Source organism: Lepisosteus platostomus, chromosome 5 (assembly GCF_059453375.1).
Source record: "Lepisosteus platostomus isolate fLepPlt1 chromosome 5, fLepPlt1.hap1, whole genome shotgun sequence".
Classification (NCBI taxonomy): domain Eukaryota; kingdom Metazoa; phylum Chordata; class Actinopteri; order Semionotiformes; family Lepisosteidae; genus Lepisosteus; species Lepisosteus platostomus.
This window is the reverse complement of record NC_142615.1, coordinates 11307903-11324062: the sequence shown is the minus strand read 5'-3', so window position 1 is coordinate 11324062 and position 16160 is coordinate 11307903. Positions and strand designations below refer to the sequence as shown.

The 16160-nt window shown below is 51.9% G+C and overlaps 5 non-coding genes across 5 annotated transcripts; all 5 read left to right on the top strand.

The window, feature by feature from the left end:
• The first annotated feature begins 735 nt into the window (after window positions 1–735).
• Window positions 736–808, top strand: trnaf-gaa (transfer RNA phenylalanine (anticodon GAA)). The gene has a single exon. It is a non-coding gene; the product is annotated as a tRNA-Phe (tRNA).
• A 109-nt stretch (window positions 809–917) lies between these two features.
• Window positions 918–990, top strand: trnav-aac (transfer RNA valine (anticodon AAC)). Its single transcript has one exon. It is a non-coding gene; the product is annotated as a tRNA-Val (tRNA).
• A 3124-nt stretch (window positions 991–4114) lies between these two features.
• trnaf-gaa (transfer RNA phenylalanine (anticodon GAA)) lies at window positions 4115–4187 on the top strand. Its single transcript has one exon. It is a non-coding gene; the product is annotated as a tRNA-Phe (tRNA).
• Window positions 4188–4296: 109 nt separating this feature from the next.
• trnav-aac (transfer RNA valine (anticodon AAC)) lies at window positions 4297–4369 on the top strand. The gene has a single exon. It is a non-coding gene; the product is annotated as a tRNA-Val (tRNA).
• A 5412-nt stretch (window positions 4370–9781) lies between these two features.
• Window positions 9782–9900, top strand: LOC148663479 (5S ribosomal RNA). Its single transcript, XR_015938078.1, has one exon. It is a non-coding gene; the product is annotated as a 5S ribosomal RNA (ribosomal RNA).
• Window positions 9901–16160: the final 6260 nt, after the last annotated feature.

The following is a 16160-nucleotide window of genomic DNA, read 5'->3' as shown; positions in this document are numbered from 1 at the left end:
CAGGTTCGATCTGTCTCCCAGAATCACCAGGGCGCACACACACACACACCCGTGCCGTTGAAGTGCTCTGCTTCATTTCTAAGGGCAACTCAACATTCACTCCTACCCCGAGTGCAGAAAAGACAGCATCCACAGCAACAACAGCTCAGGTCTCTGCACAGGAGCTAAGCTGCCCTCATCTCCTCTGCTCTGCGGCTCCTGCAGAGTGGAGTCCTGCCTGGAGCCGTGTTTGCAGGCAGCGGCTCCCCGCGCCCTGTCTGTGCGTCGTGTCCAAGAGCTCCTGGGAGGAAGAGAGAGCCCTCCCACTCGGGGGCTTTTCCACGGTCTGTGTGAGGAGGGGCGGGTGTGTCCAGTAGCGTATCGAGCGGAAGCCTGGGGCGGCGGAGAGCTGTGATCGTGCAGACCTTGAGGTGTCACCTCTTTGTCTGCTTTCCCGCCCCCCCTCCGCCCAAGCTCTGCTCCAAAGTAGCCCGGCAACCCCTCACACCTGCACGTGTCACAACCTAAGGTGCGGTCATGAGACACCCATGGGGTGTCGTTCTGTTCTGGCTAATTGTTTCCTGCCCGTCGCAGGCAGGAGTCCATGCGAGGAAGATGCGCTGGACAGAGCTCAGAGGGCGCAGCTGGGTGGCTTTCCTTCTGAGTGACGTTCCTGCAACACTCTCCCGCTACTCTTGGTGCGCTCATGCCACAACACAGGAAGGCTGGAGCAGGTGGCTGTGGGATTTGCGCACCGCCGAAATAGCTCAGTTGGGAGAGCGTTAGACTGAAGATCTAAAGGTCCCTGGTTCGATCCCGGGTTTCGGCATTTTGTTTCATCGCGCCCTTTGTTCCTCTCTCCAGCACCCCCTTCCTAAAGTGACGCGTCCCTTTCTCAGCCCGAAACGCAAGCGAGACACCAGCAGCAGTCCCTGCAGGTTTCCGTAGTGTAGCGGCTATCACGTTCGCCTAACACGCGAGAGGTCCCCGGTTCGAGACCGGGCGGAAACAGCCTCGTTTTGCACGCTCCTGTACTTCACAGAGGTCTTGAGCGACCGGTCATTTGTTCCCAATGTATTTCCGGTGCCTTCGTGCACTCTTGTACCAAACGCACGTTCCTTCTGTACGCGGAGCCGATCATTTGCAATTGGGCTGTGCCGACAGACCAGGTCGAGCTCTGTCGGCTCAAAAGCAGCGCAGGACCTGCAAGAACAACAGAAAGATTAGCATCCAGCGGGGGCCTCTTAGTGAGCCCAAGAGCTCATCAAGAATCGGCTCCAGCAACAGGGCTGGGCGCATTGTTCCATTCTCCGCCCACTCTCGGTGTAAACAAGTCCCTCCTGGTCTCTGCTTGAAATGCACTTTCCTGCGTTTGCTTTGGTGTAACTGGCTTCCCCTGCATGGGCGAATGTGAAGAAGATCCTTAGTAAGTCTTTGAAGAAAACCGAGAAGAGGTCGGAGTGGCCTCTGTCGTTCATGAACGATCAGTCAGGCAGTACTCCTCTGTAAAGCGCCGTTCATTCACATCGATTGGCTTTTTTTTGCCTTCATTCGTGCGAGTAGTAAAAGCAGACGCCCCTATTCTGCCGTGACCCAGATTCGAACCAGGGATGTTGCGGCCACAACGCAAAGTACTGACCACTATACGATCACAGCGAGTTACCGAGACACACGCGGCAGGGCGGAAAGGGCTGTGCTCTCTTCGTGTGACATAATTCGGAAAAGTCCTGACGTTGCATTTCAACTGAGCCCCAGTATACATCGACCCTTTGACACTCTGAGTGACAACTCTCTTGCGTGTTTTCTCATATTTATGTAGTTTGCTTGCATGATGCCGGGAACAGCATGGTTGTTCGCTGCCATATAGTCTAGCGGTTAGGGTTCCTGGTTTTCACCCAGGCGGTTCGACTCGGTTTTGCCTCCTGCTTTCCAAAAGATCAGCACCGTGTACGAAAGAGCCGCATTAAAACTACTCGAACGTGCAAAACGTGCGAGAAGAGGGGGCGCTTGTTTCCAACCGAAACTTCTCGCGTGTGAGACGAGCTGATCATCGCTGTGGGAGGGTTACTCTGGTAGACAGGGCTGACCTTCGGCAATAGGATTTATAGTCTCCAAGATGATATTTGCACTTTCTGGAGAGGCGTTTTTCTCCACTTCAGTAGCCCGATTTTGTCGATTGCGTGGAGAGGGCTGTAGAATGTGGCGCCGCCTTTCCTGCTCTGTCCATGACAGGCGTGCTGGTCTCTGGAGAGAGAGCACGGTCCATCAGTGCACTCCAATAAAGGCACTGGAAGCAGCTGAATCGCATTGGCGAAGCTCAGCACTGGGCCGCTGGGCACATCTTACCATCGTTTCCATAGTGTAGTGGTTATCACGTTTGCCTCACATGCGAAAGGTCCCCGGTTCGAAACCGGGCGGAAACAGACATCTTTTGTCGCCAGGCACAAAAGGGGATTGGGGATTCGTCGAGCGCTGTGATCGAACAGACCCACTCACCTCTTAGTGTGGCGGAATCTGCACAGTGCATGTCACAGCGCATCCTGCTTTCACTTCAATGCGTGTCCTGATGTACCCCAGTCTCCCGCGTGACAGGTGGGGACAGGTGACAGGTCCTATACTAACGAGGAAGACATCGCTCTCTCCGACCCCCGGCATCGTGTCCCGACCCACCGTGCTGGAAGCCGACGCGTGCTGTGATTCCTTTACGGAGCAGAAATGACAACCGAGGAGCCGAGAGATCATTTCAGCATTTCGCGTCTGAACGGAAAACACAAATGACCAACTCGGAATGACTTGCCTTTGACGCTTCTCAAAGCGTTCTTTGTGCATCGAACAGACCCACTCACCTCTTAGTGTGGCGGGATCTGCACAGTGCATGTCGCAGCGCTTCCTGCTTTCACTTCAATGTGCTTCCTGATGTCGAATCGTGTGCCGTGCGGAGGCTCTGAAAGCGAGAGCAATGAAAAGGTGCACGACGCTGTGAAAGAAAACAGAGAAGTGAAAGGCAGTCATTTCTCTAAGGAGGTGAAAGAAAAGCTACTCCCCGTCGGGGAATCGAACCCCGGTCTCCCATGTGACAGGCGGGGACACTTGCCACTATACTAACGAGGAAGACATCGCTCTCTCCAACCCCCGGCATCGTGTCCCGATCCAGCATGCTGGAAGCCGACGCGTGCTGTGATCCCTTTACGGAGCAGAAATGACAACCGAGGAGCCGAGAGATCATTTCAGCATTTCGCGTCTGAACGGAAAACACAAACGACCAACTCGGAATGACTTGCCTTTGACGCTTTTCAAAGCGTTCTTTGTGCACGACGACTGCGCCGCCTAGCAGATACAAATGGGTTGTACAACTTTGAACTAGCAAATGGAAGAGGGCTAAGCCCCCTCTCTTTTAGCCCAGGTTCGATCTGTCTCCCAGAATCACCAGGGCGCACACACACACACACCCGTGCCGTTGAAGTGCTCTGCTTCATTTCTAAGGGCAACTCAACATTCACTCCTACCCCGAGTGCAGAAAAGACAGCATCCACAGCAACAACAGCTCAGGTCTCTGCACAGGAGCTAAGCTGCCCTCATCTCCTCTGCTCTGCGGCTCCTGCGGAGTGGAGTCCTTCCTGGAGCCGTGTTTGCAGGCAGCGGCTCCCCGCGCCCTGTCTGTGCGTCGTGTCCAAGAGCTCCTGGGAGGAAGAGAGAGCCCTCTCACTCGGGGGCTTTTCCACGGTCTGTGTGAGGAGGGGCGGGTGTGTCCAGTAGCTTATCGAGCGGAAGCCTGGGGCGGCGGAGAGCTGTGATCGTGCAGACCTTGAGGTGTCACCTCTTTGTCTGCTTTCCCGCCCCCCCTCCGCCCAAGCTCTGCTCCAAAGTAGCCCGGCAACCCCTCACACCTGCACGTGTCACAACCTAAGGTGCGGTCATGAGACACCCATGGGGTGTCGTTCTGTTCTTGCTAATTGTTTCCTGCCCGTCGCAGGCAGGAGTCCATGCGAGGAAGATGCGCTGGACAGAGCTCAGAGGGCGCAGCTGGGTGGCTTTCCTTCTGAGTGACATTCCTGCAACACTCTCCCGCTACTCTTGGTGCGCTCATGCCACAACACAGGAAGGCTGGAGCAGGTGGCTGTGGGATTTGCGCACCGCCGAAATAGCTCAGTTGGGAGAGCGTTAGACTGAAGATCTAAAGGTCCCTGGTTCGATCCCGGGTTTCGGCATTTTGTTTCATCGCGCCCTTTGTTCCTCTCTCCAGCACCCCCTTCCTAAAGTGACGCGTCCCTTTCTCAGCCCGAAACGCAAGCGAGACACCAGCAGCAGTCCCTGCAGGTTTCCGTAGTGTAGCGGCTATCACGTTCGCCTAACACGCGAGAGGTCCCCGGTTCGAGACCGGGCGGAAACAGCCTCGTGTTGCACGCTCCTGTACTTCACAGAGGTCTTGAGCAACCGGTCATTTGTTCCCAATGTATTTCCGGTGCCTTCGTGCACTCTTGTACCAAACGCACGTTCCTCCTGTACGCGTAGCCGATCATTTGCAATTGGGCTGTGCCGGCAAACCAGGACGAGCTCTGTCGGCTCAAAAGCAGCGCAGGACCTGCAAGAACAACAGAAAGATTAGCATCCAGCGGGGGCCTCTTAGTGAGCCCAAGAGCTCATCAAGAATCGGCTCCAGCAACAGGGCTGGGCGCATTGTTCCATTCTCCGCCCACTGTCGGTGTAAACAAGTCCCTCCTGGTCTCTGCTTGAAATGCACTTTCCTGCGTTTGCTTTGGTGTAACTGGCTTCCCCTGCATGGGCGAATGTGAAGAAGATCCTTAGTAAGTCATTGAAGAAAACCGAGAAGAGGTCGGAGTGGCCTCTGTCGTTCATCAACGATCCAGTCAGGCAGTACTCCTCTGTAAAGCGCCGTTCGTTCACATCGATTGGCTTTTTTTTTGCCTTCATTCGTGCAAGTAGTAAAAGCAGACACCCCTTTAGGGAGCCTGTCAGCACCCGGCGTTTTCCCCTTCTGTAAGCTCTCCATAGCCTCTCAGCTCTTCTACTGTCAAATCCCCCTCAAGTACTTCCCTATCTTCTTCACTCAAAACGTTTTCTAGCTTTGAGGTAAAAAAATGAATTTCTTCATCCTTTACCTCTGTAGAGCTGTACAGTCTTGAGTAGAAGTGTCACGCCCTCTGCAGCCAGAGGGCGGTCCTTCTCTGTCCTGTCCCTAGTTTCTGGTCTGCTGTCCTTCCTGTCCCTCTCTTTCCCTTGGCTAAATATTTCAGGGTCTTGCACTCTGTCCTCGCTCAGCACTGACGTTCGGATGTCCTGAGACCCGCCTAGCACCAGGGCGCCCCACGTCCGCTCCCTGAGGGCACAGGTTTCTATACGGCATTCCTGAACTCTTTGCACTAATGAGCCCGGGCCTTTTTCCCGTATCGCCGCTAAGCATATGGGTCTTTTTCCGCCCTCCTGCTCCCCACGGTTAGTCCCCTTGGACGTCCGTGACAAGAAGGCCTCGATGCAGGAGAGGATAGCACTCAGCTCTGTACTCTCTCTTCCCTCCTCATCAACTACACTTTCCATGACAGACTTGGAGCCTACCACTTTACTGAAAAAGAAGCGAGTACACTTCTCATTTTCTTCCAAGAACTGACCTCTGCTTCTTAACAGCACTCCTCGACTACTTTCTTCCGCTATGCTCCGGACATCCTTTTTTAAAAGGGTGATATCCTCGAGCACATCGAAGCCACTGTCTCGTGTAGAGACGCTGCAGCTGCCTCTGTTTCCTGGCTAGCACTCTTCTCCGTCTGGCAGCAGCCTTCCTTCCCTCATCCATGAAAAAGGCCTTTGTCCTCACCTTCACCTCCTCCCACCACTCTCCTACTGACTCGTACAGACACTGCAAGGACAGCCACTGTGATAGTTTCTCCTTGTAGCGGGATACTACCCCCTCATTCTCTAGCAGCTTTGTGTTGAGTTTCCAGAGGCCTGGGCCAAAGACAGTCCCGCCCTGGAGTTCCACTCTACACCCTAAAGCCTGATGATCTGAGAAGAAGACAGGCTGAAGAGTGACCCCAACAACTTTCACTCTCTCTGAAACAAAGCAATAGTCAATTCTGGAGCTGCTATTCCTCCCTGACCATGTATATCCTGCTATTGTGGGATATATACATCTATATGTGTCTGAGAGTTTAAAGTCTTGAACTAAGTTTTGCAGGGCCAGTGAGCTGGAATCCAATTTTATCGGAGAGCTAGACTGCCTATCTGTGTGCTCTAAGATACAATTAAAATCCCCTCCCACTATCACGTCTGTGCTACATAACAATAGGGGAGAGAGTGCTTTGAGTAGCTCCACCCTTCCTCCAACGTCAGTAGGACAATACACATTGATTAGACGCAGGTTAACGGTCCCCCATTCCACATCCACACACAGCAACCTGCCATCTATGACCCTCTGAATACTTTTCAATTTGAATGCCCATCCTTTGAAAAGAATGGCCACGCCAGAGGTTCTGTTGTTATTGTCCCCTGACCAATCAGAAGGCCCTTTATCCCACCTATCTTCAAAGCTTTTATACCTCTCTTGATTTACTTCTTTTTCTTTTTCTTCTTACCAATTTCCTGCCAGCCATCCTCTGAATGAGCCTTCATCAGGGTGGCAGCAGTAATAGCGTTCACGGAGTCCATTTCAGGGAAGGGGGTAGAGGGAGGGGTGCAGGGGTTCCAGCTGTCCCCATCACCATGCTCTCCTTCCTCCTCGCTCGGGGAGAAAACAGAGTCATTTTTCCTTTTCCTCAAGTCCAGCTCCTGGGAGCACTGAGGGAAAAGGGGTGCAGCCGATGCACCAGTCTCCTCTTCCCCCTCACCCACCAGCTGCTGCAGATCCTCCGTGATGGACTGGATGGAGGAGAGGAGGGCATCTGTAGGACTTGCAGAGTCTGAGAAAAGCAGCTCTGCTGAATCCTGGGTATCCTCGCTGGACCCGCTTCACCGGGGGGCCCCACACTGGCACTCGTTCTGAGGAGCAGGAGTGGGGGAGGGGTCCTCGCTGTTCTCGGGGGTTTTCAAACCCTCGTGCTTGTCTGGTGCAGTCTGCAGTTGTGGGGGCGTAGTGGATTTCTCTTCCACCGGCCCCGGAGCCACAGCAGGACTGATCCTGGCTGGAGGCTGAGAGTCTTTGTCCAACAAGGGTTCTTTGTTTGACTTGTTATTTGCTTTGGATTTTCAGGCCGGTTTGGCTGAAACAAGCACTGCCTCATCCTTTCTCATTTTGAGTTTATTGGCGTAGGCGTGAGGGCAGTTCTTAAAAACGTGTCCTTCCGAGCCACATAAATTGCAATTTGGCAGCATTGAACAGTCAGAGGATAAATGTCCCTGTTTGCCACAGGTCTTGCAGCATTTCACAGTGCAGGACAATGCCAGGTGTCCCACAGCACCACAGCGCTGACACACCTTTGGTTGTCCCACATAAAAAACATAGCCATTGCAGGTGCCCAGCCGGATTGTAGAGGGCAGGTGCCTTAAGCCTCCATTTACATTGTCCGGTAGCAAACGAACCTCGAATTTCCTTGCCTCCTGTTTTTATACTGTCAACATCTCTAACCTCAGTTCCATGGTGGACGGTGCAGTACTGGTTAAGCCAGGTTTGAATGTCCTCCGTCTTTGCCAGATTCGAGAACATAACAACATGCACTGTTTTCCTCTCTCTCTGTGTCAGAGGCTGCAAGTTGATCTTCTCAAGGGCAGGAACTTTCCCTCTTTTTGCCTCAAACACATCCACACATCGTTCAAACAGAGAATAGGTAGCAAAAACAACCTCAAATGCTTTCTGACCTGGGAGAGCGAAGATGAAATCCAAGTGCCGAGGTTCAAAGCCAAGTTCCTTCTGCAACACTTTTCTACTGAACTGCATGCGATCCATGAAGAGGTCATCCAAAACCTCAAAACGCACAGCATTCTTGCGGGATCCAAAAGTTGCCATTTCGTAAACTGCAAAACAAACACTGCTTCCACAAAACAAGCAAACAATCCAACTACTCCACCTACAGGATGATCAAGGTATCTCCACTGCCAGGTAAGTATAAGTTATATAAGGCCCTGCAAGCGGCCCGGACCCACAGCACAAAGTGCGCAGCCTAGCCCAGCTCCTCGCCCCGCACGCCACTGCCTCCTGCTGGGCCCACTCTTTCGCACACTCACACGCCACACTAACACTCAAAAGGGTGGGCAAAACGAGAAAACGAGCACGCCGTTTCCTACACATCTGCAGTCGCCAATGCGCATTCGCTGCATGTCCCGGGATGCAATTCGGCCTCATTTGCATAACACCAGACCCACAAATCGCTACGCAGGCTCGCGTCGTGCGCCTGCCACGCACCGAACAAACACTGGAGCCTTTTCAGCAATTTCCAAAAAATGGGCCTGCTCGCCTGCCCACAAGGCTCCGTCTCTTACCCGCTCTCCAGAGCCTGCTGCCTTCTGTGCTGTTCTCTCGGCACCACTGCAGCGCACACAACACGCTCCGCCGCAGGGAAGGCTCGCTCCGTGTGCACACGTCCTTTCAATGCCAGTTCAACAAGTGCTCCGCATTAGCGGCGTCAGGGCTCCGGCGTGTCACACCTCACCTCACCTCGCACAGCCCCCTCTTCGAATGTCTGGCGCTGGGCATGCCCCACTCTCCTCCACCTTATCTTATCGCGTGTGACCACCGACAATGGCCACAATGTCGGGGAATGGCACCTGTAAAGTGTTAATTGGGGCACAGGAACAGCCCGTCTCGTCCTGGGGGCCGGCTTCAAAGACAATAAAGCAAACACAGCGTGGCGGGGGAAGAAGACGACACGACACATGCAGGTACATTCAGCTCCGGCGGGAACGAGTCATTTGTCGGTCTTTTCAAGTGCTGGGAGCCGAGTAATCCTTCGCTTGTATCGTTTCTCCCCTGTGACTAGATCTCACCCTGCGACTCTCGACTGGGCTCACCCACGGCAGCCCAGCAGGTGTGAGCCTAGCCGGCACCCGGATGGGAGATTCCCCCCGGAAAAGCTCAGGTTGCTGCTGCTCCTGCAAGAGGTGTGACTGGGACCAGTAGGGAGCGCTCACCCTGCGGTTTGTGTGGCTTTCTTATGCCCCAGCATCCTGATGGCGACCCTCCTTGGCCATTAAGAAATCCCAGGGCGTCTCTCAAAAAGAGCCGCCGGGGGTGTCACTCTGGTGTTAGTGTTCCCCTTTACCAATCAGTCGGGGTCTCCTCCTAATCCCCGTCTCTTATGTAACAATCAATGACGAGGCCCCCCTGTCCCGCGATATTGTATTTGTCCCCTGGCCGCTGGCTGGCGCCGTGAGATTTAGTACTCGCGCAAGAGAGCGCGAACGCGGTCCCCTGCCCCCCACAAAGTGTGCGCTCCAGGTTCCCTCTCGGGGCTCTGCAACACAGCGGAAAGGCAGCGAGAAGGAGCCTCTTGCTCTGACGCCGCAAGGCCACAAGAGGGCGGAGGCGCAGAGCGCCCGGCCGACATGTTGGACTGGTGTGCTTTATGTGCTGAAATAAACACGCGACAGCCCAGAAATGTTTTGAGTGCTGTGCACTGGAGGTTTTTGTCTTGTGAAGACTTGCCTTGTGCTCCTCCAAGCAGTTTGTTTGTTCTCCTCCAGTGCGGGACAAGCCAACACAAGGGAGCACATTTGCCAACATCCAGGTACGCAATGTGATTTGGAAAGCAGCTCCTTTCCAAAGAGTTGCACACGAACGATCCTTCAGTCCCGCTCGGGGGGCACGGAGCCCCAGCCACACACAGCTTCAAGTAGCGAGTCAGGCACCATTGCTTTCGCTTGTGGCCACACCACCCTGAATGTGCCCGATCTCGTCTGATCTCTGAAGCTAAACAGGGATGGGCCTGGTTAGTACTTGGATGGGAGACCGCCTGGGAATACCAGGTGCTGTAAGCTTTTAAGCGCAGGAGGCGCCCTATCCCCGCTCGCTCATTCCCCTGTTCACACGTGCAGTGCGGCTTGTCCGTCTGTTTATTTGTCAGCTTTGGCGAGACACGGGTGCTTGTGTATTAGCGTGAGCGTTTTTTATTCTGATCATGAACAGTTTTACAAGTCCGCAAAGGATCGAGGAAAGGTTTATCGCCAGCTGAAAAGAGACACAGCGCTTCGGCTGTGGAGACTTGTTCGGCTGGCGTTCGGGGAGTCGCGTTTTTCAGAATTGTATTGAGATCGTTTTCCACAGAGCTCAGATGTCAAAGCACAGCAGCAGCTCTCCACAGCGATCCTCTATAGCGCCCTTTCAGCTCCGTCCTCATTGGAAGGAAGCAAGAGTGAAAGGCTGAAGTGAAATAGAGCGGGGACGAAGGCAGTGAAGAGAGAGAACGTGGGAAGAAGAGAAAAACGCAAGGGAAAAAAACCAGCGTCGTAAAAGAGGTGACGGAGCTGTCCTCTCTATAAGAAGGAGAAGAAGAAGAGGATTTGTTTGTCTTTAGTAAGACTTTGTTTTTTGTGAATTTTTGTGTTTTTTTTGGTTTTTTTTGTTGATTTTTGAAGCCCTCCCCTTCAGCCTAGCTCTGTTTGGGGAGGGGAGAGACTTTTGGTTTTTTTTTTGTTGCTTTTTTGTTGCTTTCTGAGTCCTGTTTGTGTTTTAATGGAAGGAAAAAACATGGAGGCAGAGAATGTTATTGTAGTGGAGGAGGAGAGTGGTGTAGGAAAGAGAAGGATGAGGAATTCGGACCGACCCCCCCGGCGGCTTTTTGCAAGGGCGCATACTGTTGTGGTGGATGTGAGCGGCGTGGAGAAACCGTCTGCGGGTGCTATTATCGCAGCTGTGCACGGCGTCTGTGGGGAGGGCTCTCTTTTTGCCTGCCACCGCCGGACGCCAAAAGAGTTTGAACTGACTCTGGACTCAAAGGAACATGCAGACGCGGTGGCTGTGGGGCTGGATGTGCAGGGCACACCCTGCTACTGCCGCTGGCTGGAGCGGAAGGAGGTAGTGGTGTCCTTCCTCCATTTCCCGGCATATATCTCAAACGAGACTATCAAGGAGAAGCTGAGTAGCTGGGGGGTGAGAGTGATTTCGGACATCAGGATGCGCCACTACCCTGGGACCACCATTGCTGATTGCATGAGGTTTGTTCGGATTCGCTTTCCCGAGCATGTACAGATGCAGCCATTCAAAATGGGTGAGGTATTTCGCGGCATACCCCGGTGGGCGTGTCGCGGTATCACGCGGTATCACGCAGTTCACGTGTGTCACGTGACTAACTATCCGGCGTCGCCTTGTAAAACCGCCAGGGGGAGCTTAACCTCTCATGTACAGCATTTGAGCCTTTAATTTTGAACTGTGTATTACAGCATGTTAATCATCAGTCATTAAAATGTTGGTATATTTTATGAAAGCAAGATTGCTCAGTTGGACAAAAGTACACAACCTACCTTTATCAGAAATATATATGCATCAAAGCCTTTACTGAAGATATTACTAATAGTATTAATAATGGATGACCTTGGACAAGCTGTATACTCAAAGTATAATTTCTTTAGCACATTTGTACAAGCACTTGGAATCTGTCCAAGCCATACTTTGTCAGGCATTTTGTTTTACTTCAACGGGCATAAAAACTTCCTTGCTTTTAACAGGGCGTTTCATAATTTCTAACTACGAAAATGATTTAAAATGCGACACCTATCATGAAAAGAAAAAAATACACACCAGTATTCCATTTCTCCCTAAACATTGTAAGCTTCGAAGTCTTTAACTAACGTGATACCGGAGTCAACAAGCATACTTTTAGAATTTGATTAAAAGGGAATATAATATGGAATCGCGTATCTCAAGAAATTAATAACGATATAATTATATTCATGTTGCAAAAGAACTGCAACGGACATAAAAACTCCCTTGCATGGTTTCATTACGACCAGAATCGGTCTTGAGATATTTTTAACTTGATTTACAGTTTTTGAGAGGTATGTCTTAACACCGATACTACAGTGCTTAAGTACTGCTCACGTTTATGTTTCTAGGTTTATATTATGCATTTCATACGGTCAAATTACTTTTGAGCAACTAATAAGAAGCGCGAAACGGTATGCGTTTTACTTTCGTTTTGTGCTGGAACCCGTGGATTGATTAGAGATATCAAGTACATACAAGTCATTTTTTAAATGTTGTAGTTCGTCTTGAAAAAATGTTACGAGTACATCATCTATCAACAATCACACAGGTTCTGTTTCCATATTGCGGATTTTGGTTAGGTATTATCAAATCCGATGGCGCTGTTAGTTTACTGAGTCCCATGTCACATGGTCTGTGATTGAAACCTGTAAAACTGGTTTAATTCATCACAGCCAGCACTCTTCAGGTGTGAGGGTCAAGGGGACAAGGGGATCGTGAGCTGTGTCTAGGTGAATGGTTCCCTCACGAGCTTCTTTCCAGTGACCTTGCCTGGGGGCACCGCCACCTCGTTGATCTACCAATATGCTGACGACACCAGACTGACGTTGGCGGAGATCTCGGCCATTTTAGAGGTGGTGCAGGCCTACTGCGCTGCCTCGGGCGCCAAGGTAAACTTGGAGAAGTCTGAGGTCATGCCGGTGGGGAGGGCAGACCTTGCCCCGCTCTTCGGCTACCCTTTCAGGGTTGAGACGGGTCACCTGAAGGTCCTTGGCGTCTACATTAACGCTGATGAGCAGGCCACTGGGCTTCTCCTGTGGAAGGAGAAGCTCATTAAGATGAGGGCCAATTAAATCGGTGGAGACACAGGTCCCTGACCCTAAAGGGAAGGGTCCTGCTCGTTAACACACTGTGCCTGTCCCTCTTGTGGTACCCATTGTCTGTGATGCCTCTTCCTGAACGGGTAGAGAATGAGATCAGGCAACTGGTGGTTGGATTCGTGTGGGAGGGGAAGCCTCCGCGGGTCACTCATGACATCCTTATTGGGGAAATCTCCAGGGGTGGGCTGAAGCTGTGTGATGTAGGCCTGAAGCTGAAAAGCTTTAGGCTGAAAGTAGTGAAGAAGTTCCTTGACCTGGATAATGTCAGCATTTGGAAGATTGGTATGGCAAGCTACCTCGAGACTTGCGGGGGCTTGGGGCAGGAGACCCTCCTGGTGAGGCTCACTCCGGGGTTGATAAAACATCTGCCCTCCTTTTACAGGGAGGTCCTGCTGGCGAGGGGGTAGTTCATGTCCCAGCATGTCTCCTACACGCCGGAGACCCGGGCCCAGCTTCTGGAACAGCCTCTGTTCCTCAACCCCCTGCTGGTGTCTCGATGGAACAGGCAGCTCTACGGGGCTGGCATATCCAAGGTCAAGGATCTTCTTTATGAAGTAAAGGACGGATTTCTGCCCACCCAGGCTATTGTCGACGCTGTGCGAGAGGTCGACGACGAGCTGCCTGTCAGTAAGATCCGTCAGGATTACGAGCAGCTCAAACTCGGTCTCCCGGACAGTTGGCTGAAAAAGCTCCATCTACAAGACGGGGCAGCAGGCCCGGGCTGGCCGGAGCTGAGGGTGAAGTGGGGGGACCGTGGGGTGGACCTCCTGGGGTGCACCACCAGCATGTTCTACAGGCTGATGATGGTGAAACGCTTCAGAGTGCCGGTCTCAGAGGTGTTCTGGGGTAAGATCTTCCCCCAGCTCGAGCCAGGGCGTACTTGATGGTTCTGCTGGATTGTCTGTTTCGCTCTGTTCGAGGAGCTGTTCTTGACGGGGTGCCCTAGAAAGAGCTGTTCCTCTTTGGGTACCGCGGGTCTGAGGGGGGGGGGGGGGGTTAATGCCATTTTAGTGAACCTCCTCCTCAGCCTAACGAGGACAGCTGTCTGGGAGAGGAGGAACCTCATGATGTACAATGGCCTGAAGCCAGACCTTGTCAGGCTGTACATTGCCAGGGTGAAGGGCTGCTTCTCTTTCAGCCTGGACTACTGCAGGGCTGAAAGGCAGATGGCCGACTTTCGCAGGATCTTCTTAAACAATAACATCTTTGTGGACCTGCGGGAGGAAGGCTTGTACTTCCGGCTCTGAGATGGGGGTGTCTTTGAACAAAAGACACACACGGCTCCACCCTTTTCCACCCCTGAATAGAATTGGACAGATGAATAGCATTTAATTCACATCGAATAGCATTGGTCCCTGACTAGCATTGGTGAAGCTCAGCAGTGGGCCACTGGGCACAATTTCCCACCGTTTCCATAGTGTAGTGGTTATCACGTTAGCCTCACACGTGCAATGTCCCCAGTTCAAAACAGAGCAGCTTTTTTTGTTGCCACGCACACTGTTTGGGGATTCGCCTATGCGCTGTGATCGAACAGACCCACTCACCTCTTAGTGTGGCGGGATCTGCACAGTGCATGTCGCAGCGCTTTCTGCTTTCACTTCAATGTGCCTCCTGATGTCGAGTCGTGTGCTGTGCAGAGGCTCTGAAAGCGAGAGCAATGAAAAGGTGCACAGTGCTGTGAAAGAAAACACAGAGAAGTGAAAGGCAGTCCTTTCTCTAAGACGGGGGTAAAGTTAGCTTGAAGTTCGAAAACGATTTTGGCACGCCTGTAGTGCTTTCGGGAAATCTCTTAGAGTTACAAAAACACTTGCTTTGTGTATAAAATGCATTGTGAATGCTTTCTCAGCCTTCACTTTGTCATTTTTATGACTTTTTTTTACCACGCTCAAATATTGTTTTGTCCATATCTTCACAATGGAAGCACAGAACGTCTTCAAACCAAATGCATTTAAAAGACCACAACTTCTGGAAATTTCCACATTCTCTACATCAAACTTTCAGTGAGCTAATTTAGTTTTTCATTGATGCATAATTATGCACTAACTGGAACCCGGGGGACCGCTGTGTGCACATGTTCACAATGCGAGAAATACTGTTCAATACGGCTTCATGCGAAAAACCCGTATATTACCTTAGGAAGCAGAACAGTGCAGTCTCCAATTACCCAGACTGTAAGATGACAAGATGAGTTGATGGAAAGAGCACAAAAGTTCAGCTCGTACAATAGGCAACGAAGGTCCCAGCGTCGTCATCGCACTTGAAAGGACTGCCTTGCAGACCAAGGGCAGTGGGCAGTGCCCGGTAAGAGGGGCAGAGGCGGTAAGACATGATGCCGAGAAGCATGAACCAAGGGGGATGAGCTCAAATGGTAGAGCGCTCGCTTAGCATGCGAGAGGTAGCGGGATTGATGCCCGCATCCTCCAGGTCTGAGTTTAGAGCTCCAGGAGCCTGGTGCTCTCATTTAGCCTCTGTGACTTCTGACAGGTGCTCCTCCGTTGCGGAGAGAATGTCCTTCAATTGTCAAGCGTTGAAGGGCCACACCTCCTTCCCAACCTCAGTCTGCACTGAGTGCGTCTCCGGCATTTTCTCGTCCAATTTGTCAGCTTAGCAAGTGAAAAGTATATCCGAGTGAAAACAGTGCTGATAATACTCTCAGGAATTGTTAGAAGACGTGCTTTTGATCATCGATTGCTTAACAATCACATTCGTTCGACTTGAGCAATCAAGCTCGTAGTTTTCCTTCAAATCTTGAAAGCTCTCAGTGAGAACATCATAGGCTGCAGGACGCCCCGTAACTTGATTACTTCAACAGAAAGAAGAGCAGACAGCTCCACAAATATGCGAGGCGCAGAGAGCGCAAGGCGAGCCGCACACGTTTCGGTGGCTGAGAGAGGGCAGTTCTTGCTTCTGCATTTCCCAAGTAAGGACGCATGACAACAAGCGATCGCGGTGCTCATCTACGACATAGTGGTGATGAGTTTTCAGTACGTGTTCTTTTGAACGAGCAATGAGGTTGCCGCCTCGGACAGCTGACTGCACGCTCTCATTGTGCCACGTGATGAGAATTCACCAGGCTCGTTCAGTCATTAGTCACATTCCATCGTTTGCCATAAGCAGATGCTGCGAAGTGATGTGGATATCAGTTCCCAGTCTTGTGGAAGAGGAGGAAAAGAGCACACAAGGGCTCATCAAGGAGTTGAACCCGGGACCTCTCGCACCCTAAGCGAGAATCATACCACTAAACCAACGAGCCACAGAAGCACTTTCCATTTCAATCTGTCAGCGAGCTTGAGGATGGGGGAGAGGCATCATTCGCTCGTCCAGTCAGACCTTCATCAATATGTCAAGAAAGCCGCAATTACACGACTGCCTTGTAGACGAAGGGCAGTGAACTGTGCCCGGTAAGAGGGGAACAAGCGGCACTAGGTGACGCCGAG